At 39.0% G+C, this 22,677-nt stretch overlaps 1 protein-coding gene across 5 annotated transcripts in view; it reads right to left on the reverse strand.

The window, feature by feature from the left end:
* The window catches only part of SORBS2 (sorbin and SH3 domain containing 2), a 248,174-nt gene that overhangs the window by 160,770 nt on the left and 64,727 nt on the right, over nucleotides 1–22,677 (reverse strand). The window contains exon 1 of one of the 5 annotated variants that reach the window (XM_040608698.1): nucleotides 10,313–10,856. The exons of the other annotated variants lie outside the window; for them this stretch is intronic. The gene's annotated coding sequence lies outside the window, so the exon portion shown is untranslated. Of the gene's footprint in view, nucleotides 1–10,312; nucleotides 10,857–22,677 lie in introns of those variants that run through there. 5 annotated transcript variants of the gene reach the window in all.

Below are 22,677 nucleotides of genomic sequence, written 5' to 3' on the forward strand. Positions count from 1 at the left end.
CAGGTTGAAATGCATAGCATAATTTCAAAGTACCTTCTGAGCTTCATCAAGTTTTAAGAGGCAGAACTACTTACGCATCTACCAGGACATCCAAAAATTACGATAGAATGTGTGTATACACATGTAAAGCCTTTTCCAGAAATAAACATACTGTAAATAAGGCTAGCAGATTCATTCAAGATGGTGCCAACCTTTTCAGCACAGATCTTACTAATGATAATAAGACATAAATGCCTATATGAATTTTTTAAAAAATCATCATTATGTATATTTTTGTCACTTGAAATAAGTGCAACACATTTTTTCATCTTTTATTTATGTTTTTTCCAGTATTCAAGAGGCATTTACGAGGCATTTTAGGCTGAACCTAAAACTAGAATAGTAAAGAGCTGGTTACCAAGGCCTTTTCAGTGGCATTTTGAAAGCACTTAAATTTCCTGTAACTATTTTTAATGAATTCAGGGAGGACTTTATCATTGCCTTCAAAGGGAGAATACAAACCAACAAGAGCTTCTGAAAATACCACAGTCTATACTAATTTCGTTTGTAAGCTCCATTTTGCTAAACTCATCTCTGCCCTTTTCAAACAAACAAATAAATTTTACATTCTTTGTTTAGCATGTATCTTTGGGGAAAAACAAACAAACAAACAAACCACATACACCCAGGTTTGAGGTAAGTCACAGAAGAACTACCACCGTGAAGTCATAACCTTCCTTTTGAGAGTCTTACCCAGACTAGATTCTTACAAGCCTAAACTTGAATCTTAATTTCAGGACTTGCAGCACAAAATACTGATTTAGGATTATGAGATACAGGAAACTGGATTTCAGAGTTTTGCAATCTAAGCTTACAAATTTTGCAGGCATATACTGTACCCACCAAAAGGTGCTAAGGGCCTCAGAATATAGTTCCAAAATTTACCTGTAAAAACGTTAATTAACGAAAGTACTAGCTTTTGGGCACTGAAAAGCTAAAAGCCCTTTCAGTGTTTTAAAAAGGTCCTCAGTAAAAATTATCTACATCTCAACACTAGAGAAAGTCCAATAACAAAAGGAGTGGCTCCTTTTAAGAAGATTTAATTTACATATATGATTAGAAAGTTTTTAGAATTTTAGTTATCGAATATGGAAATTTCACAGCATTATCTACAATAAGTTCAGGAAAACATACTTCTAATGAACATAAATAGAAGCTGTTCCTAAACATTCTGGAAGATAAAGTCCATAGAAATCTAACTAAAATTCATACAATACTGAAGATGACAGCAGAGTAACAGATTTCTGAGAGGACTACACACAAGAAAGCTTGCAATATAATTATTCTTTTATGCCATGTTTGAACTCATGCTACCTTCAGACTTCCAGCTCAGCTGATCATTTGAAAACCAAGTACGTGTACTGAGAAATGGACACCTTCCGTAAGAATCTGCAGTCCTAATACAGAGGTGTATAGAAAGCAAACACACAAGGTATCTCACTAACATTCTAACACAAGTTTTCCCCAGTTACAGTAATTTAGTACAAAACCTATGAACAGAAATTAAAATGGAGAATTGTCAGCAAATACACAGACAAAGCAAAAGTAGCAGATAGCTCAGAGTGTAAATAGCTGTTTCATAGATGGTTTGGGGTGCTGACTTCAGAATCAGAGAATCAAGCTCCCTCTTCCACAACAGCCAGCTAAACCAAGCACCACAGCAACTTCTTTTACAGAGTGTTACCCTTGCCCCCAAACTACTTACTGCCTGACCCCCATCCTCAGAATAGCATTATTCCATTGCTGGTGGAGGACTGCTACAGAGAATCCCATTTCCATAATGGATATTCACATAACTATATATTTGAAAACATGGACAAATTCTAATGCTTCATTTAAAGTACTTATGAGCAACCCAAGACTTGATCATTTGGGTCTCCAAAAAATAAATTACAACAAACAATAAAACCACAGGAGGGGATCAATTTGTTTTCAAATATGTAAATGGGGATTGGAATTTTTAAGTGCAAATATGAAGACTAAAAAACAACTTAAAAGTATTTGTTGTAATCTCTGGCACACTGTGTGTATGTTAGAAATTTGACTAGAAAACAAATATTATGACTTTTTCTTTTTTTAAACACAAAAGATCTTGGATACTCAAGCATGTGAATTCCCCAAGGACCTGGCTCATTTCTCCTCACACCTGCTCCCCCTTCACTCTCCTAAGTAGCACATCATAGCTTTTCTTGAGAGGAGGGATTTCTCCACGGTGTTTTTGAAGTCTGATCTATCTTTTCTTTTTTTGGTCCTCCACCAGGAATGCTATTGTTTAGGCCTCTGTCATCACACAATTTAAACAGTATCTGGGCCCGCAGTATTAGGTAATGCTTTCTGATCTATGTAAAATGCACCCTGTGAGATCAGTCTAGTTTTCTGCTTTGAAGCCATCGTACCTGTCTCTGACTCACAACAGTGGGCACATACAGCTGGCTCCTTGTTTTCTCACTGCAGCAATTATCTTTCTCCTTTTGCCGTTCAAACACTTTCATAATTCTCTTCCCATCTCCTCTTGCAACCCTCAAAACTCTCATCTCAACTTCGGACAATAACTGCTCAGATTTTCCCACATAAGTTTCATCCATCCGTAAGAGGCAACAGGCTTTTATTGTAAGAACACTTCCCAGGTTTATCTACAAAGCTTCTATTCACTTTTTCCTCAGAGTTCTTACAGATTTTTATTTCTGCTATAGGAAATCAGGAAATCACTGGTATCGTGGCCAAGCAGTGGTCAAAGCCACCTGTTAATGAATCTGCGCTTCAGTGTACCTTTGCATTCAAGTGTTGTTTTATATTTTATGTTCACCACCTATTGCAATATTAAGTAAACAATTACTTAAACACAAGACTCTCCCTTTAAATAGCAACTCGGGTGACAGTCTCTTTATCCATTCATTAGGAAATAATTCATCTGCCCTTTCTCTTCTGATGGCTACTGATACGAAGATATTGATACGAAGAGTGAATGCCAGAACTGAAAGTAGCAAGTATCTACACAAAAATAGTGTAACAACTATGTGCTGTTTTATTTTTTGTAGCTCGCTCTTAGTCACATTGACATGTTTGTTTTCATTTGTGGTTTTTAGCTAAGCAGTGATTGATTTTAGAGAACTATGTTTAATATAATTACACCACTAAATATTACAAAAAGTAAACAAATTCACACCTGGATTAATTTAGCAAAACATCTCTGCAATTATTTCTGCCTTGCTCATAAGAAAACTATTGCCTCAAGCTGGAAGGCATCCTCCTAATGCTTTGCTATAGTTGTGTTAACTAGAACAGGTGCAGACTTCCAAACAATTTTTGTAGAGTTTGCAGTCCTGACAATAAAGTATGTCCTGAATCTGGCCTTTTCTCAAGACCATAAATCAGTCATCTGTGAATCAAATGCCACTGTCAAAAGCATGTGAACATGTAAACCTACAGCTATGCAAACAAGGAATTAAAAACCTCTCTCTTGTAGTGGTTTAAAAGTAGAATGATAATCTGCAGGGCTCAGATTACATGATCTGTATCTGTAAAGTGACCCTTATAGAAGAGGTCTGTTAAAAAGACTTGAATTTGCCTGATGATCTGTACGTATGTCAAAACAAAGTCTTTGGTTTGGTCTTCATTCTACTGTCAAAGCAGTCAGCACCTCATTTAGCTTTCAGACAGTAGCGCTTTACTTAATTAGCCTCTTTTATATTTTACTTATTCAGAGTAAACTATTTGATTGCATCAGTCACACTGAAATTATTATTTCCTCAAGATTCCTAACAAATAAAGATTTCTCCAAAAGAAAAACAGCGCAATTACCATGAATTTGATTATTTGAGAGAATGTCATTGCTTAGAGTTCCCTGTCCATTAGAAATTCACTAGTAATTAAACCAAGTAAAAATCATGCTGGGAACTGTTAGCTTGTTAGAATTTTCTTATTAAAAATGCATAAAAAGCATAACTGGCTAGAAGGAGCAGTGTGATGTGTATGATCAATATATCACTCAGATGATACATACTGAGTGTTTTCCACTGGCATCCCTTTGGGTTGCTACTCCTTGTTTGTCTCTAAAATACTTACCATTAGTAGGAAAAGATACAGGGTCAATGCCTAAAGCAGACAACAGCTGTTTAAGATTTTAAGTGAAAAGCACAAACCATGCAGAAGTCAGTAGCATGACCTCTATGTTCAAAAGGGAATTATTTATTATATACTTCTTTCAGACCAATCACTACAGTTTAGGATTGCCTCCAAAGCTGAAGTCTTTCTGAAATTCAAAACTTCCATAGACGTCTCATGATTTTTAGAAACAGCAGCTAAAATACCAAGCCAAAGCTGGGGCCATCTAATCCATTAACCCACCCCTTATGATGGCTCATATTGGCTGCTTCACAAAGAGCAAAACAGTCTGTGCTTGAGATTTACTAAAAAAACCTTCCTAAAATACAATTCTTTGCAATTGTCACCAATAAATAGTCACCTCATGCCAATTATTTACCATAGATCAAGAAACTACAAAAGCTCTTATACCTGCATAATAGAGAATGTGAGGTTGTCAAATGAACATGAAATTCAGTGAGAAACAGGCATTTAGTACCTTACAAAAATAATTTTCACCTTCTTACAAACTTGGTGCAAACAATACTTTGATTTCTGATTGTGTGTATGTTTTTTAAAAAAATATTATTTTTGGTTTATAACCATGCCTAATTTTTTAGTATTAGGAGAAACTGAACATTGAAGCCAGACTCCATTCAAGCATCCAATTTAACTGTCCACCCCACACTTTTTTTTTTTTTCTTTTTCTGTTGTCTTGAATCACTACTTTTCCCTCATGGTCACTTCAAACAGTGAAAATATTGTTCATATGCAGAGAACTCTGTATTAACATGTAATTCCTAGTTCATGCATTTTTCAGATATCAGAACTGATCTAGACAAAACTGAGTCACAGACAACCACCTCCTGTCATTTGCTAAAACCAAACTTTGGCAAAGCCTTGGTTTCTACTGGATATCCTTGTTCTAGTCAGATTCAAAACACTTTATGAGATTAGCTGTAAACAGCCATGAGATGTTTTGTTTATATTTGTATTTTATTCCAATCAAAGGCAGTCTTAATCTTAACTGTTAAGAATTGAAATTTGTATTTTTGCAGGTTTAGTGATATAGTCTCCTCTGCTTTTGCACTTCATCTCATTAATCATAGTCAAAATATAAATCTGACCACACTGTTCTCATAATTCATTCTGACTTTTATATATATAGATAAACACAAGTACTAACCTCTCTTCTACAATTTAAATTTCAGAAATCCCTATTTCTATCCTTGTATTGGTATTCCTTATTGCTAAATTGAGAGACAGGTCACTATTTCATCAAGAACACCCATCAGAACTGCATGATTGGCTAATTTCTCTCTCAAATTCTTACCTCGGGTAAGATACAAATATTTATAACTATTTGACATAGGAAAACTATTTGCACCTTCTGCATCATCAATTACTACGGACATGATGTTTAAGTAGTACCTATGCCTTTTTGCAAGGTGGCATGCTGTGCTTTTCTGTGGCTTCACACATTTGTGCCTATCCCACAGAGATATGTGGCTTTATTAAACATGATAACACTCAAGGTACACTGTGGTGATGAAGCTTTACATTCAGGCTACAGCTAATGAGTCCTCAGACAACGTGGCAATGTGCTGAAAAGAACACTCTATGGCTGTCCTGCTCTTGACACAGATCCTAACCCTTCTCATCATGGGCTACACCATCCAACCCTACAACTACCCTTCAGTCTTACTGCAGTTGAACTGGGACCTCACCTTTTGATGCCACTCAAAAAAAAAAAACCCACAAAAAGCTCCCACCAAACCCCAAAACACAGTAAGAAACGGGACCCACTGTTTTTAATTAGTTTGAAAAAAACACAAAGACTCGTACCTATTTTGACCTTCAGCCACAACTACCCACTTCCTATTTGCATAACTGTTGATCCTATAAACAAATTCAACGTTTAAAAATCAATGCATTTTACTGTTTATGTAAGCCTCAACGCATCTGATTTTCAGCTATGAGAATTACAGCTACTGATTCCATTCCCCTTGGGTTTCCTCATGCATTCCTGCCTTTTCTTTTGGGTCCCGAGCTACACTTGTGGACAAACTTAGCTAATCAGCAACTGCTGCTAAACTAGGGATAGTTTTAGTTACCCACCAAACTGTTCAGCTGTACACTGCTTTAATACTGGTACATAAAACGCAAGGCAAGTGCCCCAAAAATACGTAAAGCTTTCATTATTTTATGCCTCAGCATTATTTAACAGCTATTTTCGGAAAAGGCTAACAAAAAGGTTTACTGCATAGTTTAATCGTGAAGGTTGAGAGGAAGAAGGGTTGCTTTTCCTGCCAATCGTAATGTTTTCCACAATCCTTTGAGGCTTGGGATCTTCAGCATCAACCCAAAGTGTACTCTGTTACTCAGGTTACTTAAGAACACAGAACTGCACCTGCGCTATTCAACCCCCTGATGGTGGTTGGTGAGGTTTTTAAGGGTGGATGAATCAGAACACTATCTTTATTCAGTACAGAAATAGGGAAAGAAGTTAGAAATAACAGAAGAAAAGGCTCCATCTTTGGAATTGTCTGGTTTCCAGCAGCATTAGCTATGATGTATCACTGTAATGGAACAATACAACTGAACAGGAAAATATATTTCATGCTTCAAAAAAACTGAAAGCAGGAGTGGATCTAGAATGTGATCATCCAGCATGCCTTTACTCGAAGATACATGCTACCCTTTTAAGTACTTCTCTCCTTTCTTCCTCCCATACATGATGCTTTCCATTAACATCAATGCCTTTGCAAGTCTTCTTAGCTTTTGTTTTAGCCCTAGAATGTTTAAAAGCTTCATAATTTCAGAACGATCAGCTTATTGAAACACTTACATGAAAAAATACCACCCTATTTGAAGAAGAATGAACACAGACGGTGTATTTGTGGTACAGTCTATACACTACATCCAACAGTAAAAAAAGAAAATAAAAACTAGCAATGAGTACCATGCTTAATGCAATACTGAAATAATGACACAGGAAAGGATCAGTATCAGAGTAGCAGGACACAACACCAAAGTATACATCTGTAAAATTCTAGTTTGCAAACAAGCAGGAATATCAACTTTTATTTCCATGTTTGTGCAGACAGCCTCACTGGAGCAGAAATAACTGTGCCAGGGTCACAAGCTGATGCCTTCTCCCAGGTGCGACCTCATAACAGGTGTATTATATTCAATATCTGATCCTTCCCATACAGAAGCGACATTTGGTTGTTCCACAGCATAACAATGTACCTTAATTTGATATCTGAGTGTGTTTCCTGGGCACATGCCATCTGTATTGTTACTCCCGGACTGGTCATGTATGCAAGTTTACAGACAACAGTCCATAGGCTGAGGGTCGGTAACATATTCACACACTAGCTCTCTCAAAAGGTTATTGTGCTCCACAGACGGCATGGTTGTTTGATGCTTATCACTATTTGCTCAAAGCTGATTACCTTAAATGAACAACATAGAAAAACCCTGTTACAATGCTCGATTCCACCTTCTTTGGTCATCCTGTTCTCTCATTTCTATTACTATTTGCACCTGGTACTATGATACAGCATTTTAGGATCCATCTGTCTGCTTTTGCTTTGTTGGTATCCTGTTTATGAGCACAACACATCAGCCCAGAGTCACCTTTGAAGGTCATATGTCTAAAAAAAATATGTTTGAAGTGACCGTAATGTTAAAGCATGACAGCTGATGTTAATTACATCCCTGCTGACCAAGAGAAAGCCTGACTTTGCATAACCTACAGACTTTAAAATCATGTGTAATCGTCTCTTAGTCAGAAAACTGTAGGTCCACTAAAACCTGAAAAAACTTCTGGACTTCAACTGGAACTTGATGTCATCCATTTCAATACAAAAATACCCAATGTGTCCTGTGTCATATTACTGCCAAGGTCTTCTTGTAAATCTTCTGCTTATAAGTACACTTAAGTTCATCATGAGCTGAAAATTGTCCCTCTCCCTTCATGCCCATTTCATTTCTACATCAGTGACCCAATTCTGTGCCTTTACACTTTACAGCATTTGGAATTAGTTCATACACTCTTAGTCGCTGTTTCTTACCTCTAACTCATTTAAATTCTTCCTTCATACCAGACTATTGCAGCACCTTCATGGCCATTACTGACAGTCACCGATTTGATTTACAAATAGCTCTGAGGGGATCAGATGTTGCCAAAGAGCCAGTAAGGAAACACAGGGAAGCTGGGAATTGATATGAGGGGGGAGGGAAAAAAAAACCAACAAAAAAAACCCAACAAAACACCAACAAACCACAAAGGGAGAAAAGCAGAATGCAAAGAGTACAGAATTTTGCTTTAGAAAACATAGACTAATAAGATGCATCTATCAGCACCTAATAGGTGCACACCGTTTAGTGATTAGTCATAGCTAGTCTTCACTTGTTTTCTTATACCATAAATTCTTCATAGTGAGATTACGTTCACTTCGTACTGCAAGATCCTTATTGTATATGGCTATATCCATATTTCTCATTGTTATAACACAAGGTCCCTCGCTCTTTCTTAATGACTTACAAACACCTTAAAGGAAATACCAGCTCTGCTCATTTATCATTTTCTCATAATTACAGACTCAATCATAAATATTAATGTAGTAGCAAACTGTAAATGCACATTCCACTTTATAGAACAGAGATCAAAGCGGTTCTCTAAAGAACTTACTATGTGACCTCTATCCAGAGGTATAGAAAAAAATTTGGGGTGTGCATTCACTCAACAACAAAATCATGGAACCATTCAAGTAAGATGCAGCTTTTCTAATGGAAAAAATGCATGCTAGCAATCCATTTATCTATTGCTGTTTCCAAACGCAATGTCTCTTCTAGGGGATAGTTGCTGAACATGTTTGTCCAAATACCTCTGCAGGATATACGTACAGAAATAACACATTGGAATTTGGCTCCTAATTACAGAGCACTGGTTACTAATTTAACTATAAAGATAACAGGCCTCAAATACTTGATTTCATGCCTACTCAACTGTTCAAACAAATGGCTCATCTCAGTGGGACTTAAATCCACATAAATATGAAATAAGAGTTAAGACCAAAATGTCATTTCATTTTCTATAGATGTAAGGTGAATCAGAATATTTGGTCAGTTGTCAGAATAATTTAATACATTTCAGTATTAGCTAATTAGGAAACTGTATTACACAGGGAGAATAAAAGTAGTTCATCAAATGCTACTTTTAACACAAACATCTGTAGTAGGTGAGCGTGGTTTTATTGATCAGGGTCTAACTACAGTTTTCATCTCAAAGCAGATGCACTGTGATTAATAACTATTCAGCACAATTCATTTCACACCAAAAATCTACAGCAGCAACATACAGACCCAGCCAGAAGACCTCTCCCATTTCAATTATTTCCTTACATTTGTCTTCATGTTTATATTTCTCTACCTTCTCTAGCCTGTCTCAGAATCACTGAGATTGTTCAATAAAAGTTTAACCGTCTTGTGCTATTAATGTGCTCGTGCTCCATGTGGAGTGCTCGTTTCCTTCCTTTTATTGAACGCCAAACGGAGGGACACAATGGGCGCGTTGTGCTCTGTCTAGCACGGTATGTGCAATATCTTTAAAAAGGAGGTGTGAGCTGGATGTAATGCCACTACTTTTAACAGTACATGTGCCACAAACTAATCAGCCACAGCACTGAGGCATGCAGTCCATTGAAAGCTGGTGAAAAAGCTGCTTTTTATTATGACCTACATATTGCACAGCAGCAGTTGGACAATTTAAATCGAGTTACATTGAGGCTGAGCACAATGCATGAATTCCACTAATGATGAACTCAATGACGTAAGGCTTTTAAGAAATGCTCGCAAGTTCTATAATGTTTTATTTCACCCGCGTTATCCTGACAGTAAAAAGCAGTGAAAAACAAAAAATCCTTCCCTTTTAGTAGAAAATGCAAGTGTGAAATCTTATCACCTATCAGAAATGTCCTTCTGAATCAGCAACCGTACAGAACATCACACTGAAATATCTGACAAAAATGCAATGAGATAAATTAATTCAGCAACCACCCTAAACAAGCCACTGACCAAAGTCAACCTTTAAGCGCAAAGGCATCTAAGGAAGCTTATTACTTGCATGAAGTTTTGCTCAGTTTTATTTTACAAAATGGAAATAGTCTAGGCAAAGGCGTACCTCTCTTTGCACAAGCGGAGATGCGCAGCAGCTGCCTTTTGTAGGAGAGTCCAGAGGCGAAAGCTCCCAAGCCAGCCCGCCCGCAAGCAGCCCGGCCGCCGGAGCAGGGGCTTGTGGCCAGCCTGCAGCAGGGAGCCCAGCCGAGCCGCACACCTGCTTTGTCAGTGGCGCCCGAGTCCCAGAGCCAGCGGCACACAAGGGCAGCAGAAGGAAGGGCAACACCCTTCTCCTGGATCAGAGGCTTTCCCCCGGAGCAGCTAGTGAGCGGCCGAGGCAACACTGCGGAGGAACCTTGCCTTTACCAGACAACACCCCGCGCCGCTGCCTGACAGCAGATCCGCAGCATTATCACCCCGCATTCCACCTCCTCCGATCGGCTAAGCAGGCACGGCGGCCACCGGCTTGCCAAAATGGCAGCTTGCGAGCACGCTAAGCCGCTGCAATTACTCACTAACACGCCCGTTTCTTCCGTCGCCTCCGACGAGATTTTTGTTTATTCCCCGGTAAAGCACGGCGCATAATATATCACATTGTTTCCCATAAGCAAAATGGCTGGCGCTGCCAGCGCCGCCGCAGGCCGCTCATTGGGCCGCCCCGGCTTGCCGGAGCCATGGCAACAGCCAACCGCCGCCGGGCCGCGGGGGGGCACCGCCCCCTCGCCCGTCCCCGCCGCCGGCTCCTGCGGCACCGCGGGGCCCGAGCGGCGCCGGGATGCGCGCGGCACGGCGGGCACGCCAAGCGCGGAGCGGCACAGCGCCCGGCGGCTGCGCTGCGGCGCGGAAACGTTCCCGCCCGCGGGGCACGGCGTAAGCGCTGGGGGTAAACCGCCGTCGTTATTTGGGAAACGGGGACAGCCACCGCGCGATGGTCAGCTCCTTCGCCAGCCGCAAGGCCCCGGCTTTTGCCAAAAAGCTAACCCCGACGTTACCACGGTCACTCCCCGGGTCTGTAAACACATTTCTTGACCTTAAGGAGTTAAAGGTGACTGTTTATCATGCGACTTCATCCATCGCAATCAGCATGCAAGCTAATTTTATCCTTCTTAGAATAACACTATTTTTCAGTTCAGGTCAGAGTAGGAAGAAAAGGAGACATTCGCGAACAACTGAAAACTGCTTATAAATACTCCCACTCTTCAAGAACTGTCCCTCATGTCTCAGCTGCCTAAGGAGTCAGCAACTAGAGCTAGAAAGGAAACACAGCACTCTTCAACCTAAGGTTCTTTGAAAATCATATAGAAACGTTAAATAGACCGGAGCATGCTGCATTTGATACATAAAATGTCCGAGTATTGGTTTGGTGAGGATTTTTCCGTCCCTTCCTAGCATTAACAAGGATTGGCTTCGTATGTGTAACAAATCATGGCGTTTCCTTGTTCGGTGGTGTACTTTTCTAGGACTACAGCAGATCTTCCACCTCCGAGTACAGTTTGCAGACAGCGCTCTGCTGCTCTGCCACTCCAAGTGGAGTTTCTGCTCTCAGGGTTCAAGGGCAGTGGTTTCTCAGTGCAGTCCCAGGCAGAGTGCTAAGGTCCACTGCAGTGGATTTTACACATTTCTCCCCTCAGCAGCTTTACCCTGCTTCCCTTGTGTAAGTGCTGGTTTCTCTGAAAGTCTGTATTACAAGAGGGAAGTTGTCTGGGGGGTGGGGGAGCTCACCAGGAAACAAGCAGGTAAATTCTGTTTAGATTTCTAATGTGTCAGAGATGAAACATCTGGTACATTTAAATAGGTGCTTCAACAATAACGCTGATTTAGTCTTGTGTCATGACCTCTTAGCCTTCCTTAAAAGAGGTAGATGGATGTCCACATCTCTTAAACTGCAGCTGGGGCTAAGAGTCTGTGTTAGCACCAGGTGAAAGTACTCCCAACTCCCATTACTGAAACTCACACCTCCTGTGCCATGATTACTGTCCCACTGTAGTTTTTGATCAAAAAAGGATGTCTGCTGATTTGGCAACCTGATCCTGAAGCTCCTGGCTGGAAAACATTAAACTGCTGAAGAAATTATTTACACACAAAGTAAGCATTAAAACAAAACAGGTCTGCATTACAAGAATACCATTTCACCATGATTAATTCACTAACTTTTTTGTTAATAAGCAACGTGAAACAGATTGCACATCCCAGTCCCTTGCTGCTTAATGCATTGATACAGTCACCGACTACCAAAAAACCCCCAAACCTTCAGTGAGCAAAGACGCAAGCAGGTTTTCAGTCACTTTATCACACTAACCTGCTATGGTTACTATCATAATACTCTCTACGGGGAGGCTAAAACCTTAGCTTTTGAAAGAGCAGAAATCATGAGTTTTTAATCAACGGGCTTGAGCTCAGAAAGTTTCAAGTTAAGATGTTTGTCCATATCTATACATCTACAGGTATCTCAACACACAGCAGAAGCACAGTATTTTCACAAAAACGTTCCTGAAGCTCGGTTGTTTGCTGGTGTTTTTTTTTTTTAATAAAAAAAACTGTTTGAAGGCTACAATATTTGTAATTCAGTCTAGAACTCTGTTTGTAATGCAGGCACACTTCCATCCAGTTAAGAGTAATGGAGCTCTTGCTTGCAGTACGCACATAGAACTTCATGATACACATGCATATGCACACCTTTTCTGCAGTGATGTAAGTGATTAGGTAGAAGTTAGAAGACGCTTAATCCAAGTGCAGATTATGATTCCAATTCAGCAAACAAAGCACAAATTGTGAGCACCTAACCCGTCTGAGATTACCTAAAAGCTCTACATAAGTCCTAGAAACAGTTTCTGCTGCATGCTCTGCACAGCCATAAAATTCCTCCTGGCAAAACCCACTGAAATCATGACATCAAGGATGGGAACTGGACCCACAGTGCAGCTGCCAAAGACCAAATAACCTCTGATAGGCCCCCAAGGCTCAGTTACACTGGTGTGTCTGCCTGTCCGGGAATGGCCCAGAATCACGCATCTGAGACTGTGGCTGCTAGCCTGCTTCCCTCATATAAAAAAATTCAAGTGCAAGGCACAGAGTCATACTGACCCTACAATGAGTATTTAAGTGCTTAAAGATAACCACTTGCCTGCTGTGTTAGAACAGATCTGAAAATAGAACACGTCATTTGGCATCTTTGCTCAAATCCTACTTGCACATGAATTCAAATAAGCTTCCCGATCTCACTGTAGCACCCGGAGGACAGTTGTTCACATCAAAAACGGCCAGAGCTGAAAGAAAACTAGTACTTACCAATCCTTCACCAGAACACGGCTAGCAATCTTCAGTTTTGAGACAGAAATAACAAGCATTATTCTCAGCCTCATCTATAGATAGATACTGTATCAACGTATCATTCACCATTGAAATTTAGCCCTTCCTGCTATATTCCTTCACAAACTAGGATCCAGCTGTCTCAAACCAGCTCTGCAGAATGTAGAACTTACTACCCCCATTAAAGCAACATTTTATTCTTATAACTTCTTCAATCAACTGAAGAACTGTTATTTGCATACGTTTCACTAAAATCCATTTTTATGAAAAGTAAATGTGCATTCTAAAACAGTTTAAAAAACATGAACCGATACTAAAAGATATTGGCATCCACAGACAGGAATGTCAAGAGACCAGATTCTAGTTAAGAAGCAATAACTATATAAAAATCAGCATTTTATTTCCTGCATTGCATTGTAATTGTTCCTAGATTTGACTATTCAAATAGAAGACCTATGGTTCAGCCACCCTGAATATCATTAACAATTACAAATCTCTCTGATCCTTGTTCCATCTCTGTAATCACTTGATGGTATATTTAAATGAAAAATGCTCTATTATGAAAGTAAATTGGACTGCTCTCATCACAATGAAAGCATCATGTATCAATAAAAGTCACCATAAGGTCTACAACTTAAAAAGACCAAAGCACGGTGGGTTTGTCTTTGTTGTTGTTTTTGTGGAGGTTTTTGTTTGGTTGTTGTTTTTTTTTTTTTTTTTGGGGGGGGGTATTGTTTGGTTTTTTATATTGGTTGGTCAACCTGCTTAAATGCAAAGCTGTACGTGAACAGAATGAATATTTTTAGATGAGTATGCTGAAGTATAGACTAGTTAACATAATTTTGCCAAGGCACCAGGTGACTGGAAGAAACCCCCGACATCCAATTCCCAAGACATCACTATCACTAGCTACCCGAGACACAACCTGCAGCAGAGTGAACTGGAATTCAAACATAAAATAGTTAATTTTATCCAGGGTCAAACTTGTTTGTAGCTCCTCCAGATACTGAACACTGAGCAGAACTCCAGCTACTGGCTTAGTATTTTCAGATTCTCAGTAATAACAACTCTGATCAATTTTCTGTACCATGGATACAATCAGATACTTGGCAAACATGCTGACAGAGAATTCTATCTAGATTGTACAGAGTAATGAGTAAGTATTTAAGACGCGACATTCATTTAAATAAAACAATCACAAAAGCACTTCAGAAACATTTTCTAAGCTGTATTTGGGAAATTTTTATCCCAGGATGTATATACTTTTTCCACAGTTGCCCTTTGAGACATGTTAGTCATCACAAGTAGTACAGCCATAAAATGAGATAGAAAAAGACGAGAAAAGTAACCTTGATTTTCTTTAAAGCAAATATTTAAAAGTTTTTAAAAGAAACCCTGAAGCTCTTCTGTAATTAGAGATGAAAGTGTCTTAACCTAGTAAGACTAGATCCCTCATGTTTTACTGCAGTTTTAAAGATGCTACTGAATTCCTGGAGCAATTTCCACTCTATTTCCCATCCCATATTCAGTATTCTACTTCTTGATAAAATTTAGTTTAAAAATACGAAAAATTAAAAATTTAGTTTCTCAAATATGAAATTTTGCTAAAATTATATTAAACAGCTTTTGTACATACAGTTTTGTATTAGTTTAAGCTTCATTTTAAGTGAAGTGAAGAAGAGCCTGAAACAGAGACCCATTATTTTCCGTTTCTATGTGCTCGGTTACCAGTTGGATCCATTCACATACCATGTATTAGAAACACCTACATACTTTGTTGTCACTTACCCCAAGAAGACATCGCAAATTTTATGAAATACTGAGCAGACTTTACATCATGTGAACTATAGTATGGATGAATGTTGTTTTCAGAACTCTAGGACACTATTTTGGATAAAAAGGTGAATTTGAGCTCATTAAAACATAACATACAGGGTTCTCCCCAAAATCAGTGCTAAAATAGTCGGTTTTAACAGAAAACAGCAAACCTTCAAAACAAAACTAACACATAGGTCAGTAAGTGTCTATAAAAGTTATCCTCCTAATTCTTGAAAAATAAGCAAAACATCAACTGCAACCTAAAGCAAAACATAACAACAAAAAAAAAAACCCAGAACAAACATAAAAAAAAAAAAAACCCAAACAAACAAACAACCACCAACAACAACAAGAGGAAAAACTCCTACTTGAAATGCAGAAATGCCAAGACAATTAATAGTTTATCTGGTCAATCTGTTATTGGAAGTTTTCCAGTCCTGATTTTATCATGTGCTGACAGTTCTATTAAGCTACATTAACTCACAACCTAAGCAGAAATTCAGATCGATTTAAATTCTGAAGAACACCCAATTCCCAGTACCCACCAAAAATCAAGTTTTGTCTCCATTTTGAACTGGAGATCCTTATAAGCCTCAGTTCCTGTGGACACCAAACACCAGTCTCAGCAGTAAGGCTCTATCAGATTTCAGAGAGGCCTGAAATGCTAACAGTGCTGGAATTTTAAGAACTTATCACAAGGAATTTGGAATTTCACAAATTTCAAAATTTACAAAATTCACAAAATTTCCATAATTTAGGGGAAAAACAACCCTGACAGCATGCATTATGAAGGCTTATTGTATATTTGACACTCGTGCCTAAAAGTACAAATATAAGACTGATAGCTACATAATGAAAATGTTTTCCCATCTTTGCTACAAGAGTAGGGCAATTAGAATTCTAAAGTGAAAATGTTATTAACTGCTTAATAACAGGTTCCTCATGTATTGCAATTTATAGAAGAAGCAAATAGACAAATATCCATGACAAAAAGTTCTTCTCCCTCCTGCTTTGGCACCAGTCGTCTCCTGTCGGCCTGAAGTGTATGAGTATTTATCAAACATCACTGTTGGCTACTTTCAAGATGAGCTGTCACTCAGTCTCCAAGCCTCCTCTTTCCTTCATTTGCAGTATGTAAATCCAAAACTTTCACCTTCTCTGTTTTTATCCTGCATCACCTTCTCCTTGCCTAGAACCCAAAGCCACAGCCCTGAGCTATTTGCCAGTGTTCCACCAAACTGCAGCTTCTCACCGGCAGCACTTCCTCTTCCTCGACCCACTGCTTCAGATCTGCAACTCCCTGAGAGCAGCTGCCAGACAGGCTCAGGCCCATGTATCCTGATCTGGCAATCTACCCCTGACCCTTCGTTTCAAAAGCTGGCTTCATATAATTTCTTCGCATGCACCTTATTACCACTACATTTCTAGACTACTTGTTCATGCTCTACTAATTGGGACATACATTCTTTTTTTTCCTATTTGAGAAACAATTCTTAACTTCCAATCACTAATTGTATAGAATATCAATTGTGAGAAATGGAAAAAAAATTGGTAGGAAGAAAAGGTCGCTGGTGGGAAAGTGGAGCAGGAGCATGGATTTTTCAAATGTTGCCCACAATTCTTGGAACAAATGCTGTGCAAAAGGCTTTTACACCACACCTGGAGCTTCTCATTAATTCTGCCTCAGGCCTGCTTGGAACAAATGCCCAAACCAAGAAGAAGTAATTAAAATTGTTCTATTTCATGCAACTTAAAATATAGCGATAGCAGAGTCATTGATAATAATTAGAATGTGGGGTTTGGGGTGGTGGTTTTGGTTGTTTGGTTTTTTTTAACGATCCATTTGTCCATATCTATATTCCTTTTTCCCCTCAGCGTCAATCTCTGTCAGCCACCTACATGTTTCTGTATTTTTCTACCCCATGCACTACCACCCAACAAACTACATCTGTTTCTTAATATGCCTCTGACCAATTTAGTTTTGTTCAATCTGGCATAGGAAAAGCAAAGAAGAAATTAAGTTACAAAATCAGCTCCAACTGTTCTCTTTTCAGCTCCTCCACCCTGTACTTCCAACATTTCATGATGCTGAGAGCCAGAAGATAACCAGCTTACTAAAAATAGAGAAGACTCCCCTAGACACACAACCATACTTGTGGCTCTCAACTCAAAAAGGGTGTTCTTGCCTGATTAGATTGGCTTATTACGTGATAGAAAGCTTGTTGGTCTAGTCCTATCTGCCTCTGATACTCCTCAGAGCAAATCAGAGGACATGTAAAAATTTGCCCTTCCTTACAGATTACAACTCACACACGTTGCATGCAGGATTTTGCACTGCACAGTTCTAAAAAAATGAATATTCAAAACCTAAGCTCAAAAGCGTCTGAAAGATATACAAACAGTTATGATACTTCAGACCATCATTTGTTAAAAACAGCAAGATTTGGGAAGAGCAGATGAGTAAGCACATCTGTAGCAAACAGGTATGCTAAAGCTAGGAAATCATCATATTTTCCAAAGTTCTTTGAAACCAGGAAGTTTTAAATAAAACTCCTTGTACAGTGGGCTTACATTTTATCAATTCTGAGAACTTGGCAGCAGCTCTCTATGCCAGATGAGGTCACCAATCAATCTCAAAACACCTCTGATGAAGTACAAATACCATAGCAGAGTATGTCTAAGTCACACTAACACGTCTGGCTGGCATAACCACAATAGCAAAGTTGATAAGGTACCAACCAGCTTATCCACAGCATTCTTTTCATGAAGAGGTCATTTCTTCTTTTATACTAGGAAGTGAAACAATGCCAAAGCATTCCAGAACTGCTTAAACAAATAATAGCAGCATCCACCTCTACTTAGAGGTTAAGAGTTTGTACTTTTTTGGTAGCTTTTTTCTTTAGAATGTAACACAACACATTAGGAACTTTAGCACAGATCACCTACTAAATAAATCCTTTATCCTGAAGGAAATGAATCAAATTTTTGTGACAAGACTTCCAGATTCTAATTACCTTCTGGGTCGAGCCACGATTTGGCTTCTTAAATCTAATTCACCATTCACTTCCCTTTTGCCTGAAGTGATTTTCAACTCTGTGTTACTTTTTGGTCTTGAACAGTGTTAAAGCAGTAGGTATAAAATTATGAAACACGATTATTTTTAAAAGTCTGCTGCCAGTTTTCCATCAAGTACCCCACTTATACTCAAGGAGTTTATTTGTCATAGAAGCTCAAACTAGACTTAGCACTAAAGAGGAGAAAGCTGAAACATGCAAACAGGAATGTGAGCCTCCCCCCCTGTGCAGTGCTGCTGAGGTCATACCTGCAGTGCTGCAATACTGTGTGCAGCTCTGGGCTTCCCTGTACCAGAAAGGCACTGACATACTAGAGAGCTCAGCAAAGGGGCACAAAGATGACTAAGGGACTGGAGTGTCTCTCATGAGGAACAGCTGGGACTGTTTAGGCCAGAGAAACTTCAGCAGAGGGAGGCTCAACAATGTGTACACATACCTGAAGTGAGGGCATAAAGATTACCAAGCCAGGTTACTTCCAGTGGTGCCCAGTGACAGCACCAGAGACAACGGGCACAAACTGAAACATGGGAGAGTCTGTCTGAACATCAGAAAACATGTTTATAATGTGAGAATGACTGAACACTGCCACAGGTTGCCCGGAGAGGCTGTGGAGTCTGTGTCGTAGAAGATATTCAAAAGCCTTCTGGACATCATCCGGGACAACTGGCTCTAGGTGGCCCTCCTTGAACAGGGGGTTGCACCAGCAATCTCCAGAGATCCCTTCCAACCTCAACCATTCTGTGATACAACAAAAAACAACTGCCCGAGTTTTTCCTTTGCAATTAATAGTCGTATTTATTCCTCTCTGGAACAAAAACTTAGATCTTTCATTTCTCCAAACAGAATCAAACTCAGATCAGCAGAAACAGGAAAGGCAACATCAGAATCTTCAGTATGAGAATGTTTGGATACTACAGTCTCCTAGCATTTAACTTTAAGGAGGGAACAGTGAAGAGTTTGCTCAGCATCACTTTCCAAACAAGCTGCAGATATAGTGCAGGAGGAAAAGAACAACTACATTCACACAAGACGAAAGAAAACAAGACAACTCAAATGTATTAAAGATTTAGCTCATAACACTGATACTGTTTCCATAGTAACTAATATACTTCAAAGCAAGCAAAAACACAGTGAGGATTTTAAAGGACAGCCCCATGCACCAATTAAAACCAGATATTGCCTATCCACTGATGATCTGAGGTTTGGACTGATTAACTTATACAATTTATCACAAAAAGTATCATTTGTTAAGGAGTCAAAACCCTATGAAACTACCCTACTACAAAAATAAGAGTGAAGAGAGTAAAAACAGCACAGTAAAACACCACTGGTACTTGACAGCCTGTCTCCCAACTCCTTAGCAAGCTAAGCCCAAGAGGTACTACATACTACCAGCTGATGCAGTTGTGCCTTGTGCACTCACCACTCACTGGCAAAGGCAGATTACAATATTATCTCCCCCCTCAGTCAGGATAAATGACCTAAGTGACCCCAAGGAAAGACAGGATACAGTAGACAAGCAGCAACATATATTGCACTAAGGTGAATTGGATGATCCAAAGGTTTGAAATGCTTACTTTTTTGTAACTTCCTCCTCCAGGCAGCTCAGAGAGTTGATGCAACCGGCTTTGCCATTTAAAACAAAAAAAAACAAAAAAAAACAACAAACCACACACAAAGGAGAGAATTTATACTTTTTGAGCTTAGGGTAGACAAAGGAAAACAGTATCAGTTCAAGAAATAACATTTAGCATTGTAACAATGCTTGGTACAGAGAAGATGGAACTGTAATTCTGCTAGATCAAGGCCTTCATCTGTCTCTTTCACAGTAAACACTTAAGTGACAGGCATACAACCCCAACCATTTTAATACCCAGTTGAACCCCTCCCTCTGAAAAACTAACCCCCTGTATACAATGCTCCCATATCACCATTTCTGAGAAATGAAAACAATATAAGCTTGCAATTTAAGTGCTTTCCAGACTCCAGGAACCACTTTGGCGCCAAACGCACAAAAACATTACAAAGTGTACAGTTCTATACAACATCAGGCTATACCTGATGCGTAGCACAACTTCAGAGTTTTCATCTGCATAAGTTGGGAGACAAAATCCAATTGCAAGTTACGTAGCCACCTAGTACTGCTACATGCATCCAGTTTCATCCTCGTCACGGCAAGGGACACGGCCAAAGGAATTCAGAATCACAAGTGCCAGACCTCTACCCTTTGCAACTGACTTTTTCAAGAATAGGATCAAGAAAGACTTTCTTGCTTATCATGAAAAGGAAATGTCATGGAAAGATCAGTCCAAAGCCAAGTTTCAGAAGGGTATTAACAACCTTCTTGGGATCTTTACAGCTACCCGATTAATGTCTACAACGTAAAGTAAATTCACTATACTATTTTCAAACACTTGGTTTGGTGTAATAGTAATTTTCAAGTGTTGTGCTACTAATGGACAGGGAAAGTCAGTATCTACCCAGGACCTCATCAGCTGACTTGTTCCTCATCTGGAATTTCTTTCAAGTACCTTTTCCTTTTTGAAATCAGGAATTCATGCAAGGGATAGAATACCTGAAAAACAAAATCTACAGTAGTTTCCCAGGTGATACAATTCAGTACTCAAATTATGCAGAAAATTCTGGTACTGGGCTGCTAATTTTACTTATTCCTTATTAAATTTACTTACTATAGAACAAAACAAGGAAAAGCACGATCATTTTTCCCCCCCCACAGTGGAGGAAAGGATGTAGGTGGTGAGTATAATTGACACTAATTGTTTGTAGGAAAGGTCAGGGTTACCTTTTACCAGCTGCATGAGGCAGCTGATTATCTGTCACATCTCTGGAGCACAGTCATGAAACTATCAGTAACTAAAGGACAAACAGGCCTTGGCTAGCAATCACACTTGGCAATGTTCAACAGCACAGCACAGCAGATGTCTTTTTAAAAGAGCTAAATTGTAAGACATTAGATAGCATTAACACTAGATATCTGCAGTGCTGAACAAAACTTCAATAAAGACTACTGTTTAAGTACCTAATAGATGACTTGGTAGCATGATCTTCTCTGCATTTGAAGAGCTAAACAAAAACACCTACATCAAAAAATTCCAACTCAGTTTTGAACTCCCTCAGAAAGTCTTCAGTTTTTACAGCGTACATTTTTGGATACAATAAACCTCATTTTGTACAAAAACTGCACATAGAAAGTGCAAGTCTAAATCTATGGAAAACATGAGAACAGATTGTGCAGTTTTAAAAACTACAGTACCTCAAAGATTTGGGAATTTGCTTGCCAGAGTCTTAGGAAACACCCCTTTAAAAGATGAAAACTGTCATAGCATAATGTAATTATTTTATTATTGCTGAAAAACAAACTGAGATCTGATACATCTTGTTTGATAACTGATTTGTTACCAGGATACTCAGTGTGCCAAGAAAAAAATATTATTTGTTATGTAGTAGGTCCCTCAAGAAGTATGCTGTGCAGTAAGTGAAATGAAAATTCCACCCCCAAAATCCAGTTACTGGCTTTCCAGAGAGTACAGGCATGAGGCTACTCAATTCCAAAAGGCATTGGCTTTGATTTTAATCTCAGAACTACTGAGAATGGAAGAAGTCTATATGACCATGTACCCCTACTTATCAAGTTAGTTAAAAAAAAAAAAGAATCCTTAAACGAAACAGTCTAAGAAATTAAGTAGGATTTCTCTTCATGTAATTTTGAACACACACATTGTAATTAATGTAAAACAAGTTTTTTGCAGTTTTCTAGTCAGATATTAAGGTACTGCAGAAAGATTATGTATAGATTTTATTTTGTTTTGAAGCGTGAATGGTTAATTTGCAGTTATGCTAGGTAGTTCTGCAGCAGTCAGTTTAAATGCTATCAGCTCCAGCTTTTGCCTACACACACATTCAGTACTCAAACAACACAGAGACTGCAGTGGAGCATCTTGACAGTACCACTATTCTTGACGCTGAGTGGCACAGCCAGGGGATTATAACAGCCACCTGGACATTTCCATTTGCTGAAACAAAGTAATACCACAAAAGTTCGATGCCCGAGCAGCAGTTCTAGGGAAAATTTCTGTTTTCCTCAAATGTTTCAGGGTCGCATTTCTGAAAATGCATTTTGCTGGGGAAAAATCAAAGGCTTGGGCCCTGCCAGGTAACGAAGACAGTTTTGATTAGTAAGACTTTAGGCTAGTAAGACAGGGAGAAA

Source organism: Falco naumanni, chromosome 1 (assembly GCF_017639655.2).
Source record: "Falco naumanni isolate bFalNau1 chromosome 1, bFalNau1.pat, whole genome shotgun sequence".
NCBI classification, from domain to species: Eukaryota; Metazoa; Chordata; class Aves; order Falconiformes; family Falconidae; genus Falco; species Falco naumanni.